Below are 13234 nucleotides of genomic sequence, written 5' to 3' on the forward strand. Positions count from 1 at the left end.
AGAAACCTACAAATAGCTATGGAGTTCGTCTTCTAGAATATAAGGATTTGTTTACTTTGCAAGTAAATTGGTTAGGTGGGGATCTAGAGGTGATCATTTCTGGTTTGTCAGCATTTTCATTGAAATCAAAATTATTACTTAATAGAATAAAGTATATTATTTTCATGGAATAACAAGTATAAGAAAAGACAATTTATAATTTAAGAACTTTGAATTTAATTATTTGGTAATAGCTTGTTGGTTTGTCACCCAACAGTTTCACCAAAATAAGCAGAATTACTTTCTTCCCCTTTGGCACAGCTGGAGCCCAGGAAGAAAAAAAAAGTAAAATAGGAATGTACTTTGGGATCTGAGAAATAAGTCGAGTACAAGAGAACAAGGAAATACAACTGGGAATTATTGAATAGACGATAGAAAAGGCAAAAAACTCTGAAACAGGTTATTTCAATTCCAGCCCATAAAAGTGGAGAAATAGTAAAGTTTACATGTATTAATAATTTAAACAATGTAATTATTCCTGAAAAAAAAAAAAAGACTACTGAAATTTCAGATAATTCCTGAATGTAGCGTAAGTCAAGGGAATTGGTTTTCCTTTAAAGTCTTGGTTTTCAAAAAGTATCATAAATATTTTTGTAGTAGTTTATTAGTTTTTTGCAGGATAAACATCCTAAATCCATATTAGAAGCTTTCTAATAGTGTGAATTTAGTATCTTACATCTTTTCAATTTGGTACTAAGTGAACAATGAACAACAAATAAACTTTATGGGTTCTGAGGCTTCATAATTCCTGGGGCCTCTCATCTTTTAGACACTAATTTCTTGAGAAACCTTGAAGTACAGCTATCCTTTCCCTTTTGGGAGAGACAGTATCCCAAAGTAATGTGGAGCTTGACTGCCTGTATTCAGTTCTTTACATAAACTTACCTAGATTTGTGACCTTGGGCAAGTACCTTAATCTCCATTTTCCTAACTTTCCCCATTTGTAAATGTAGGTTATTATAGTACTACTACCTTAGAGGATTGTATTGAGGATTAAATGAGTTATTGAATATATAGAGTTTAGGATAATACTTGATAGCTAATAAGGGCCTGGTGTTTGCAGTTATCAATGTTAGGGTTTAAAGATTACTGTACTTTACTGAAGAAAAACAGAAGCTACAAAGTACTAGAGAAATGAGCAATTATTAGAACTCTACCTACATAACTAAGAAAGAATTAGAAATATTTCTTTTTAAAATTGTAATGTCTTAACTGAAAACAGTTTTAAATTTCATGAAATTTGCTGTACCAGAACAAAGAGCTCTCACATATACTTTGTCCAGAGACCCTCATTCCAGTTTTGCCATTTGTCCTGATAATGATCTTTATATCCAAAGGATCCAGGAATATGCATTATACCCAGTTGTCCTGTCTTCTTTAATTTGAAACAATTCCATAGTATTTCCTGGACTTTCCTGTCTTTGGCTTGAAACTTAACAAGAGTGACCTTTCACAGATTGTATCTAAATTAGAATTGTTTTGAGGGTTTCATATGGTTAGATCCAGGTAATGCATTGTGGATTGGACTGTTACAGAAATGATCCTTCTCATTACATCTTTTTAAGTGGCATATGGCATCAATTTATTTGGTTACTGATGGTATTATCTTTGATCACTTCATTAAGATAATGTCTGTTTTTTTTTTTTTAAACTGTAAAGTTACTTTCTTTTCCTTTGCAATAATTTTTTTTTTTTTATGGAGAGAAACTTGGAGACTTTGTAAAAGCATATTCCTCATATCCCTTGCACCCACTAGTTGTAGCATCTGTTGGCATTTCTTGCCTGAATTGATTAACTCTCATGATTGTAATTTTTTTGGATTACATAATTCCTTCTATTTATTAGTTGCATTCTACTGTAAGGAAGAAATTTAAACAGTATATTACCAACATCTTGTCCTGTGGAGATGGTAGGGAGGAAGACAGATGTATCTTGAGAGTAGAAATTGGAGAAATAGTGAATCTCAGAATCTCATGATCTGAAGATTGATCTTCTGCACTTACTCATGTATATCCTTGTGGACTCTTGGATTTCTACTTTATTCAGTGGGTTATAGTTTGTTGCTGCTATTATTTTGATGCTCAAATTGTATCATATTTGACTAGTGGAAAGCCTTTCAAGCTGGCTGACTTCTATATTATTTTGTTTATGTCTCCATCATTTTTTGAGCTCCTCTTTACTTTCTGGCACAAAAAAGATATTCCAGGCTCATGTTGTTATTTCTCGGCCCTAGCCCTGGAAACAGCCATTTCCTCAAGGACTCCTGGTTATATATAGTTGAAATTGTATTTCGAAACTGTGATTTGTGCACTAGGTATGTCCATTGCTTCTGAGGTGTTGTTGCCAGGCCTTCTCAGTGAACAGGTTAGAAATACATACCTTTATATTTATTTCTGTCTATATATTAAAAAGTCTTGAGTATCACTGATATCTGGTACCAGTTCATACTACTATCAGTATAACATTACTGGATCAATTCTAGCTTAATCCCTTTCCCTAATTGTACCTGCTTTTACTCATCATGAAAAGCCTAGCTGTTATGTTCAATGTATTTCCTTATTGCCAGAGCGCTCCACCCCCCCCCCCCCCGCCTCCCTACATAGCCACTTTCTTGACTCTTTTGGGCTGCTACTTATTCAGGAGTCTGCCATGTATAGACCTCCACCCTCACAGAGCTACCACCCCATCCGGTGTCCCAGTTATCCAGTTATGTATGCTCTGATCACCATTTGCCTGTCTTCTCATCCTCTTACGGAATCTAGCCACTGCTGGGTAATTGAAAGATTTTGAAATAAAACTGAGAATTTGAGAAAACTTTGGAGAGGAGTCTGAGTGCTCTCCAGTGACACTCTGTCAATGAGTCTGTCTTTATTTTTATTACTGAAGTACATTATTCACATTTTTCCTTTTTCCTAGAACTCTAGCTATTGACAAGGGTCCCTGTGAATGGGAAAGTTATTTAGTATTTTAATGTTTTAACCATTGTGTCAGTACTCCCCAAATGAGAACTTTTCTTAAAAGTCATTTTGTCAGTAATAACTAGTTAAACCACTACTCTATATAGTAAATGAAACCTTAGTTGGGAAATGTTATCTGCCAAGTAAATGCAACTAATAGTATTTGGGATCTGTTAAATTTCTAAACACTAAATGTACTAGAAAAAGGCATATGCAGTTGCATACTAAAATAGAAACTGCCTGAGTCTGGAAAATGCTTCTGTCATTGAAATTGGTGAATTTTTCTGTCTAGAAGAAATTAGGATTAAAAAGTTTTGAATGTAATGCCTTTTCCTACCTGGAGATTGTGTGACAAGCTGTGAAAACTCAATTTTTAATCACTTTTAGAAAGAAAGTATTTATTAACTGGACTTTTGTGTTCATTTTTTGTTGAACTCCCTCTTAAAGTCAGTATATATTTTTTTGAGCTTTCTAATAATGTTGGTGATAATATTTTGATGCTGATGTTTTATATTTATTTTATCCAGTGCCCGGTAGTAATTACTGTGAACTCAGTAAATATTTGCTGAATAATGGGGCGCCTGGGTGGCTCAGTGGTTAAAGCCTCTGCCTTCTGCTCAGGTCATGATCCCAGGGTCCTGGGATCGAGCCCCACATCGGGCTCTCTGCTCCGCAGGGAGTCTGCCTCTCTCTCTCTCTGCCTGCCTCTCTGCCTACTTGTGATCTCTCTGTCAAATAAATAAATAAAATCTTAAAAAAAAAATTTGCTGAATAAAAGAATCCCAAGTTGCATGTAGAGAAAATTCTTTTGAAGAAACTTTCAAATTCCAAGAGAAAAAAAATTGATCATTTTTAATAATTTTAATAGCAGAAAATTAAAGCAAACATTTGTAAAGCTGTCATTTAAAAGTAGAATTTCTGTTAACATATTCTTTGAAAAGCAGCATCTGTTCCATTTTATGAAACTTAGTAATACTTCTGAAAATGTTTGCTGCTTTATCTAGAAGCGCCACTAAAAGGAGTGAACGAAGGTGACATTTTCCTGGCAGCCTTGGTTGATAGAATCACTTTGTCATCTATTCACTCATCTAACAAACATTAATTGAGTTCCCAAGACATATCTGCCATTCCACATTTATGTAGTGGTAGCTATATTTTTGATATTGTACAACATGTTGGGAATGAATATAAAAATGAATTAGAAGTGTTGTCTGCCTTTAAAGAACTTACCTTCATTTGATGTGAAATGTTCTTTTTATTCTCAGTTCAGTGTTTAAAAGTAAATAAAAGAGGGCAAGAAGGGCAGCTGAGGGGCTGAGTGTGACACGAAAGAATGCATAACCAGAGATGCGACCACCCTGTCCTTAAGGTGATGTCTTTAATAATGTCTTTAATGCAATAGTGAGGTATTTAGGAAAACTTGATTAAACATTTAGTTTTCTTTATGGCCTCTGAGTCCATGGGTTTGTTGACTCAAGAAAGTGCATTCTTTGCATTTCTTTAATTACAAATAATTTCTGACCCATTGTTACTATTTTATTGTGATACTTCTTTACATTTGTAGTTTCACACCATTGCTTAGAGGCATTTCCACATGCATTTTGTTTATCTTCAGAACAGTCATAGAATTTTAAGACTCAGTGTTTCTCCAGGTTTTATTTTATAGGTATGTCTTTGTTATTCCTCACCATCTTCATGAAATTAGAGGTTGATACTATACCCTGTTTAAATTATAATACGATGGCAGTTTACAAGAGAAAAAGTAATAAAGTCTTCCTTTAGTGTCCATTTTACCACTCTTGAGAAGAAAACACCCTGGTAACTTTTATGTTCTAAATGTTCAGACATTTGCTGGCATTTATGAAGTGTGCCTAAAAATTACATGTAATTCTTGGATGGTGAAAGTTAAGGAGCTCATGAGGGAAAGTGTGTGTATTTATTTGTCTTTAGTGCAACTACTAATATCTGGACTTCCCAAGTTCAGGGTGTGGCTTTTAGGTGTCCAAATATAGCATGTTGCAGGAATGTAGTCCATGCTACAGAGACGTGCCCCGCCAAGCAGCGTGCAAATGAGGAGCTCACATTCTGGCACCGTTCTAAAGATAAGCCTGTCTGGACCATGCAGAGCAGCTGATCATTTAGCCTCACTCAGAAGTCATACCACAAAATCTATAAACCGGCTGAGATAAGATGAAATGTGGAAGGCTTTAAACTTTTTCATCTTTTATATTCTAAGAAGTAATTTTTAAATGTTTCTGTTGCATTTAGTTGAAGTCGCTTTTCATCAAAGCCCTGCTGTATTGTACCTTAGATTAATTGCATTTTCTTTTGACAAGTTATGTCACTGTAAAGAGACTTTCTGAGGCTTTAGTTACTTGAAATTTCATAGTGAAATTGAATTTAGAGAAGTGGTTAATACTGGTGTGCACATATATTTTAGAATATAGTACTTCATATAAATATACAAATAATTTGGGTGTTTTTATAGCCACAAATAGTTTTTATTTACTTATCTGTTATTTTAAAAACATTTTTATTTATTTATTTATTTGACACAGAGAGAGAGAGAGAGAGAGAGCGCGCGAGAGAGAGCGCACAAGTAGGCAGAACAGCAGAGGCAGAGGAAGAGGGAGATGCAGGCTCTCCACTGAACAGGGAGCCCAATGCAGGGCTTGATCCCAGGACCCTGGGATAACGACTTAAGCTGAAGGCGGCCACTTAACCGACTGAGCCACCCAGGTGTCCCCACAAATAGTTTTTAGCTTGTTTATCAAGAAACTGCAAAATCTAGAACTTCTTTCAATAACCATTTTATATGGCCAACTTTAAATGTAGTTGCTTTTGTTAACAATGTTTTAATTATGTTAAATATGTTAGTATTTTGTTAATCATGTTTATTCTTTCTCCTCCCTTTTACCAAACCTTTTGGTACTTATAAAGATGTTTTCGTGCTTTAATAGAAGATAGTGAGTGTGTATTGAACTGCACTGTATTTAATTCTGCAGTACTATTTTATGGTATCAGACGTTGATTTTATTTATTTATTTATTTATTTTATTTTCAGCGTAATAGTATTCATTGCAGAAGTTGATTTTTCTAAAATACAATAGTTTGCCGGAAGAAACTGTTATGCCAGTTGCTCTCTTAGCATTAATACATTGTGTGTGTGTGTGTGTGTTTTGTTTTTAGAGAGGAAGGAAGGGGTAGAGGGAGTTGGAGAGAGAATCTTAGGCAGGCTCCATGCTGGCTGTGGAACCTGATGGGCCTCTATCTCACGACCCTGAGATCATGACCTGAGCTGAAATGAAGAGTCAGACGCTCAAACAACTGAGCCACCCAGGCACCCCAACTCGTGTGTGTGTGTGTGTGTGTGTGTGTGTGTGTGTGTGTGTGTTTATTTGAGAAGGAGAGTGAATGAGCAAGCATGGAGAGGGAGAAGCAGACTCCCTGCTGAGCAGGGAGCCCTGGGATCATGATCCAGATGATTAACTGGCTGAGCCTGTGAGGTGCCCCTTAACGAGTTTTTTTTTTAACCATAAATTTAGGATATTGCAGGTTTTAAAAATTAGTAGGAGAGCTATTAAGATATGAGGTATAGAATAAATGTAATGCGTGTATTATATCCAAGTTCTGACGTGGCTGATGGTGACTTTGGCTGTATTTTGAATTTTCATCATGCAGAGGAGCGGGGGAGGGGGCGTGTAATGGTTAGAAGTTGGGGCTTTGAAGTCAACAGGGGTAGTTTTGAATCCTCTCTCTGCTACTTCCTTGTGTGAATTTAGGCAAGTACTCGTACTCTCTGAGCCTCAGCTTCCTGATCTGTGGATCAGGATTATAATATTACTTGTAAAACCTATTTCCTAGGGTTGTTGAAAGAATTTCATGAAATAATTAACGTAAAGCCTTTAGCCTAGTTCCTGGAAATTGCCAAGTGCTCACACAATATTAGTTACTGCTATTATTAACATGTTTTATGTGCACACTAATGCCTTATAATTAGGAATCAGTTTTTTCTCATAGTATTTAGGTGATTTTACAAATTGTCTTTGAAGGTTTTTAGGACAGCGTGTACTTATATTAAATATAACAGATGAAAACTTATATGGTGGTACTTCACTAAGCTGTTTTGTATTTTTAGGCTTGTAACTTAATACAGGTATATGGCTAAGTATACTGGGTGCATTGGTTTTATAAGATTGCCTTTTATAGATGAAAGGAGCAAGTAAATATGTATATCTTAATCTTCTGAAGTGTATCTTTCACACTGGTTTGTGTATATCATACTTGCTTAAGGCAGGGGTGGACTGGAAGCACATAAGTTCTCATCTCCTCCTGCTGTCAACTTCCAGGATGTTGTAGGTCTCTGTGATTCTGATTTGGTGTCAAGGATTCTGCAGTGCTGCTTTGAAATATGATATTATGAAAACAGTATTTTTTGTCTTTTACACAACTACAGACATGGTATAGCCAGTAGACCCAATTAAATAGAGCAGGTTTGGTTTTCGCCTTTAGGGAAGAAAAACATCAGTTACACATACAGCTGATACTTAAATGGCAACATTATGCTGGTCTGCATAGCTCCTGCCTTATGGAAGCTTACAGTATAGTTGAGACATAAGATGTAGTTAGAAAATAAGGCATCACGTATAATGTATTATTTCATACAAATACTAAGTATCGGGGTACGGGGAGAGCACTTTCAGTTGCAGTGTTTCTTCTACTTATAATCAGTTTGTACATGAGGATGTACCTATGCATGATGCATGTGTTTCTTTTAGAAGGCTTCTTCAGCTGGGTGGCCACAGGAACGCTAGCTTCTCTCTCTGTTGCTGGCTATTTCTAGCCCTTTCTATCTTGTCATTCTCCCATTATTATAAATCCTCTTACTGTCTAAAAGCTGCTCTCCCCTTAGGTCCAGTTATCATTTTCCCTCTTTTTCAAGGCCTGATCAGAATAATTACATGGTGGCACTGAGACTTGCAAGGAGGAAGGGGAAGAGAGGGAAGCTGTTTTGGTGCAGAATCAGGAACTTCATTCCCTATTACAGAAATAGCGTTGTTGAGAGCAGCAAGGGGGAGGGATAATGAAAAGGAGAATCCTTATCTTGCCTCTGTTCCTGTGAAAATCCATAAACGTGTGCCCCCACACATCCTACATCTTCACACCCACTCATCTCCTGAAGATTTGGTTCTACTCACCATCCTGTCCCTGCTCTTTCCTGTTCCTCATCACCTCCTTTGTGCCAGAGCCCTGCCCCAGCTCTGAGTCCCCTGGCTCTTAGAAAATCTTATCATTTAGGCTTTTCTAAGTCCCAGGAGGCACCTCATGATGAAGAACTGGCATAGCTCCATCGAGCTATTGTGTTACTACTTCCAGGCCCTCAGGAGGCCACAATGTGTCCTTGATGTCTCTAGTGGAATCCCAAATCCATTAATGCAATTACCTATAGCAGATTGCTCATATATAATGTTTAACTCTTGTATTACTATTAGTACTATGCGTCTAGAAGGTTTGTTTCTAAGAGAAAATGTGTTTTAAGTTTTAAACAGTGAGGTATTCAAATTAGGAGACACCTATATTGGCAGTAAACTTGGAATCTGAAAATGAGAGTTCAGATTCTAGCTCTTCCAGTTCATAGACGTGTGTGACCGTTTGTGTACTTACTGGCCTCTTCTGGCTAAGGTTCTCTGTATTGGCTGTAGAGAGAACAGCAGTCTCTCAAATGTGGTTATGGGGGCTTAATGAGAATATAAGTGAAGGGTATAATAAAATATAAAATTCTATGTCAAAGGAATGTGGCTTTTTTGGTGTTAACAGTCACTATATTACGTTTAAAAAAAAAATGGCTCAGTGGGTTAAAGCCGCTGCCTTCGGCTCGGGTCATGATCCCGGCGTCCTGGGATCGAGCCCCACGTCGGGCTCTCTGCTCAGCGGGGAGCCTGCTTCCTCCCTTCTCTCTCTGCCTGCTTCTCTGCCTACTTGTGATCTGTCTGTCAAATAAAAAAAAAATAAAAAAAAAATCTTAAAAAAAAAAAAAAAAAAAAAGTTCCTGCCCTCTAGGAACTCCTCACCCAGGGTTAGATGAGACAGGAATGGGCAATTCCATGAGAGTATGTGATACATTCTGTGGCAAATATATGTACCTGTGATGAGGGGCACAGAGGAGAGCAACTATAATCTGAAAATGGACATTTAAGGGAAACTTCCTGGACGTGGGACTTCCTGATCTGAGACTTAAAGGCCAGGGAAGAAACATGCCAGGCAGAGAAAGAGGAAGAAGGGAAAGCCATTCCAAGTCGAAGGAGTGGCAGGGGGGAATGTGGTACATTCAGAAAGCTGCAGATACGGCTTTGGGTATGACTGGAGCATAAGCTGTCTACTTGTATTGCTTAATTTGATTATTGGGACCCCTTACCTAAATCCGAAAAGGCAATTTGCTGCACAGTGGTTAACAACTCTAGAAATAAACTCAGTCTGAAACCTGGTTTGATCATTTGCTAATCTGTTTTATCTGATTAAGAACTTCATCTTCATAGACTTTTAAGTTCTGTGTGGTGATCAAGGTATCTACTTCAGTGGGTTGTTGCGATGAGTATTTGAAATAATGTTTGCAAATATCCTGGTGTTTAATACACACATAATAAACATTAGCAGCAGTTTTTGTGTCTGTGTTGAAAGTTTTTAGAGTTACTTTTCCCCTGTCAGTATTTTATAATCTACTTTCTAGGCTAGCTATTTAGCAATATTTTAAACACCAACTTTTGTTTGTTATAATGGAATCAGAATTTGAATGAATTTTTAAAGGTGGTCTAGATCAATTTTATCATTCTCTGTGTTAAGAAACTGACTCATAGTTAATCACCTGGCTGTCGTATCCTAGTGAATCTGTGACACAGCTGGGACAAGAATAAGGTCTTTGTATTCCAGAGTTCTTTATTTTAGCCTTGGAATAAATGTCAAAAATCACTCGGAGACACAATTTCTAGCAGAAAGAATATAGGTTAGCCGTATAGAAATTGGCATTTCTATAGCTTTGCAGATGGGAAATCTAGGTTTTGAAGAAATGCAGTTTCCTTCTCGGGCTGCCCTCTGGTGGAAGTTCTGTTTAGCAACAGCACATGGGAAAGAGCCCTGAAAGGCAGTGATGAGGAACCAGGTAATTCTTAAATGAGTGAGTGCTCTGCCATCAAGGATTTCTTGTACAAAGTCCTATTTCTGATTATTTGAGTCTCCTCATTAAAGTGTGGAAATAGATTTTCACAATACCTCCCAATTAAACATGTTCTATTTCATTTATTCAAGAGGATCAAACAGATAATTTTTTGAGCATCTTTTGTGTACCAAATGCTAGGAATAGAAGCAAGAAGCAATGCATTAGTGAAGTAAACATATGTTGAAATGGTCATACAATAAATCATACAAATAAATAGCTATAATTAGTTAAATGCTGTGCCTAAAGAGTACAGAGTGATTTATGACCATTAGCAATGTTTGGGAAGCCTCCCTCGAGGGATTGAAGTTTTAACTGAGATAGGGAGTCTCAGTAAAGAGACAAAGATGAGTCAGAGCAATGGAGAAAAGAATCTCATACTGAAGAAGTAGCATGTGCAAAGGCCCTGAGGAAGGACACAGTATGATTTCTCCCAAGAACTGAAAGACAACTAGTATATTTGGATCAGAGAAAGCTCATATTAAATACAGGCCATGGTCGTGAGAAGTGAAGGTATTTACTAGGTATTACCGAGGAAACCAAAAGGCATAGGAAGAAGTGAACGTCCTCTCAAAGTAAACTGTGTGCTCTGAGTTAGAATTTTGTTGTTTTAAAGATTCATTATAAAGAAAATTACTTTAGAGCCACTGTAATAATCTGTTTAGAGAGTAGAGTAATGCTGGGATTTGGGCACTTTAAATATGTATTTTTTTTCATTCGATTTTTCTTCCTTTCTATGCTGGCTTATTGGGAATTGGGGGAATATTTTGATGTGCTGGAGTGTTGAGATCAGGGACTTTTGTTGATCAGTTGAACAGCCATAGAAATGACAGAATCTTATCCTTTTTTCTTGGCTGAGATTTTTGTGTGGGTGTGTGAGGTGCAGCTGCACTGTTGGTTTCTTGGCAATCAAGACAAGCAATTCTCAGTGCAGTTCATGCTGAATGGGAAGAAACTTAAAAGAAAAAAGGCTACTTTGAATATATTAAATTCAGTGGAAAGCACCGAGGGCCTGAACCTTTGGCTGGTATTCTAAGTTACTTGACTAAATGGATACAGCAGCCTTGGGCACATGTCCAAGCTTATGGCAGAAACACATGAAGGAGAGATTTTTAAAATAGTCAAAGCTTTGTCTCAATAGAAAATTACCAATTACCATGTGTAATTCTTAAATGAATTTTTGCTAGTTAATTTTTCATTTGTGATTTAAGCTTTTTCTCTATTGAGCACTTAATGAAAAAGCAGATTGTGAAGAATTAGCTTTGCTTGCAAAAGTGAACTCATAATTTTCTGTAGTTTATCAGAAAGATATTTCTCAAATTTATATATACACAGATGGATTCCTAGGTCTGCTTTTATTGCTCACTTGTTTTCATCACTCTCCTTTGACTTTTTTGTGGCCTATAAGCACTTTGTGTTCCCAAACCCTCAAATTAAATGCAGACAATATGGAGCTCTTAATTTTTTAAGGACACTTGGATCCTTCCCTTTGGATAATGTTGTTATTGTCCTCCATATGCTTCAAGCAGGAATGTCTAAATCACTCCCAATCTTTAACTGTCTGTTTATCTCTCTACTGCTATTTAGTATTAGTGCTTTCACAGTAGCATAGTCAGGTCCTGCAGTCAGTTGTCCTGAGTTCCTATCCAGTCCTGCTACTGACTATCTTGGTCCCCTTAACTTTTTACTTTCTCATCTCCAAAAATGGAGATAATCATATTAGTGCTTCATGAGGTTTGTTTTTAAGTAAGGCTTAGAGGAAAAAATGGATATAACGAGCTTAATTCAAAATAAGTGTCCAAGAGAAGAGATGCTATAACTGGTCATTTTCTTGATGATTTTGGGCCATTCCCTCAATCCACTGTCCTGGGTGATCTCATTCAGCTTAAAGATCATCCGAATGCTGATGACTCTCAATTTTTATATCTTTGTCTCTAACCTCATTTTTCCTGAAGCTCCAGATTTGTATAACTAACTGCTACTATGGATCTACACTTAAAAACTAATAATACTTCCAATAAAACATGTCTAAAAGCAACTTTTGATCTCTGTCACGCACTCCTACTTGCCTCCCCAGTCTTTTCCTTCCTAGTCTTTCCTATCACAGTTAATGGCACCACCCTGTGTACTTCTTTTTTTTAAAACTTTCCTGTAGCTAACAGCCTCCATCCATTTTGTGAGCACATCTAGCAGCATTATCCCCAGAATATATCCTAAATCTGACCACTTGTCTGTCGCCATATCCTCTGCTAACACCATAGTCCCAGGCAATAACCTCTCATTTGGACAGCTACATAAATGAATGTCCTGCTTACTGCTCTTTGTTTTCCTTCTTGTCTCCTATAATCCTTTCTCCACATTGAGGGTAAACATAGATTCGAAAACATTGGTTATTTACTGCCTCCTTCTCTCAAACATGGCTAGTTCAGTACAATCATAAAGGCTTTACACTAGCTTTTCCTCCTGTTAGGGATATTTTTATCCCTGATCCTCACAGTGTTAGCTTCTTGCAAGTTTTGGTTCTCAAATCAGATAATAGCTCCTCAGAGCCTATCCTGACAGCTTTCCTTTCTTTCTTAATAGCTGATCTCTGTCTGGAATTTCCCCCACTTTTCTTTCATGTCTTGTGAATTGCCCCTCCCCTCTCCCATGAGGCCAAGGACTTTATGCATCTTGTTTACTACCATATTCCCAGGGCTTAGAATGGTACATGATACGATATTCAGAAGGTTTACAGGATTATATAGATGGATAACAAAAATGAAAGAATTATTAGGTACATGTTTTATAAGTGTTTCTACAACCAGAGAAATGATGGATTGTTTCATCCTGAATGATTTTACATAGCTGCTTATTTTAGAATTAACCATGCTAATTTTTTTCTTTTTATTTCATGTTTTCTCTGTCATAGATTATGTGTAAGAGGTATGTCTCCATTGTTTTCAGCTTCTGATAGAATGCCAAATATCATGTTAGTACTTATTGTCAATTGAATTGAATTGAAAATTCAATTAACATCCTCTGAAAT

At 36.8% G+C, this 13234-nt stretch overlaps 1 protein-coding gene across 3 annotated transcripts in view; it reads left to right on the top strand.

The window, feature by feature from the left end:
- STIM2 (stromal interaction molecule 2) overlaps nucleotides 1-13234 on the top strand; it is a 140201-nt gene that overhangs the window by 99856 nt on the left and 27111 nt on the right. The window lies entirely within an intron of this gene.

Source organism: Martes martes (genome assembly GCF_963455335.1).
Source record: "Martes martes genome assembly, chromosome: 2".
NCBI classification, from domain to species: domain Eukaryota; kingdom Metazoa; phylum Chordata; class Mammalia; order Carnivora; family Mustelidae; genus Martes; species Martes martes.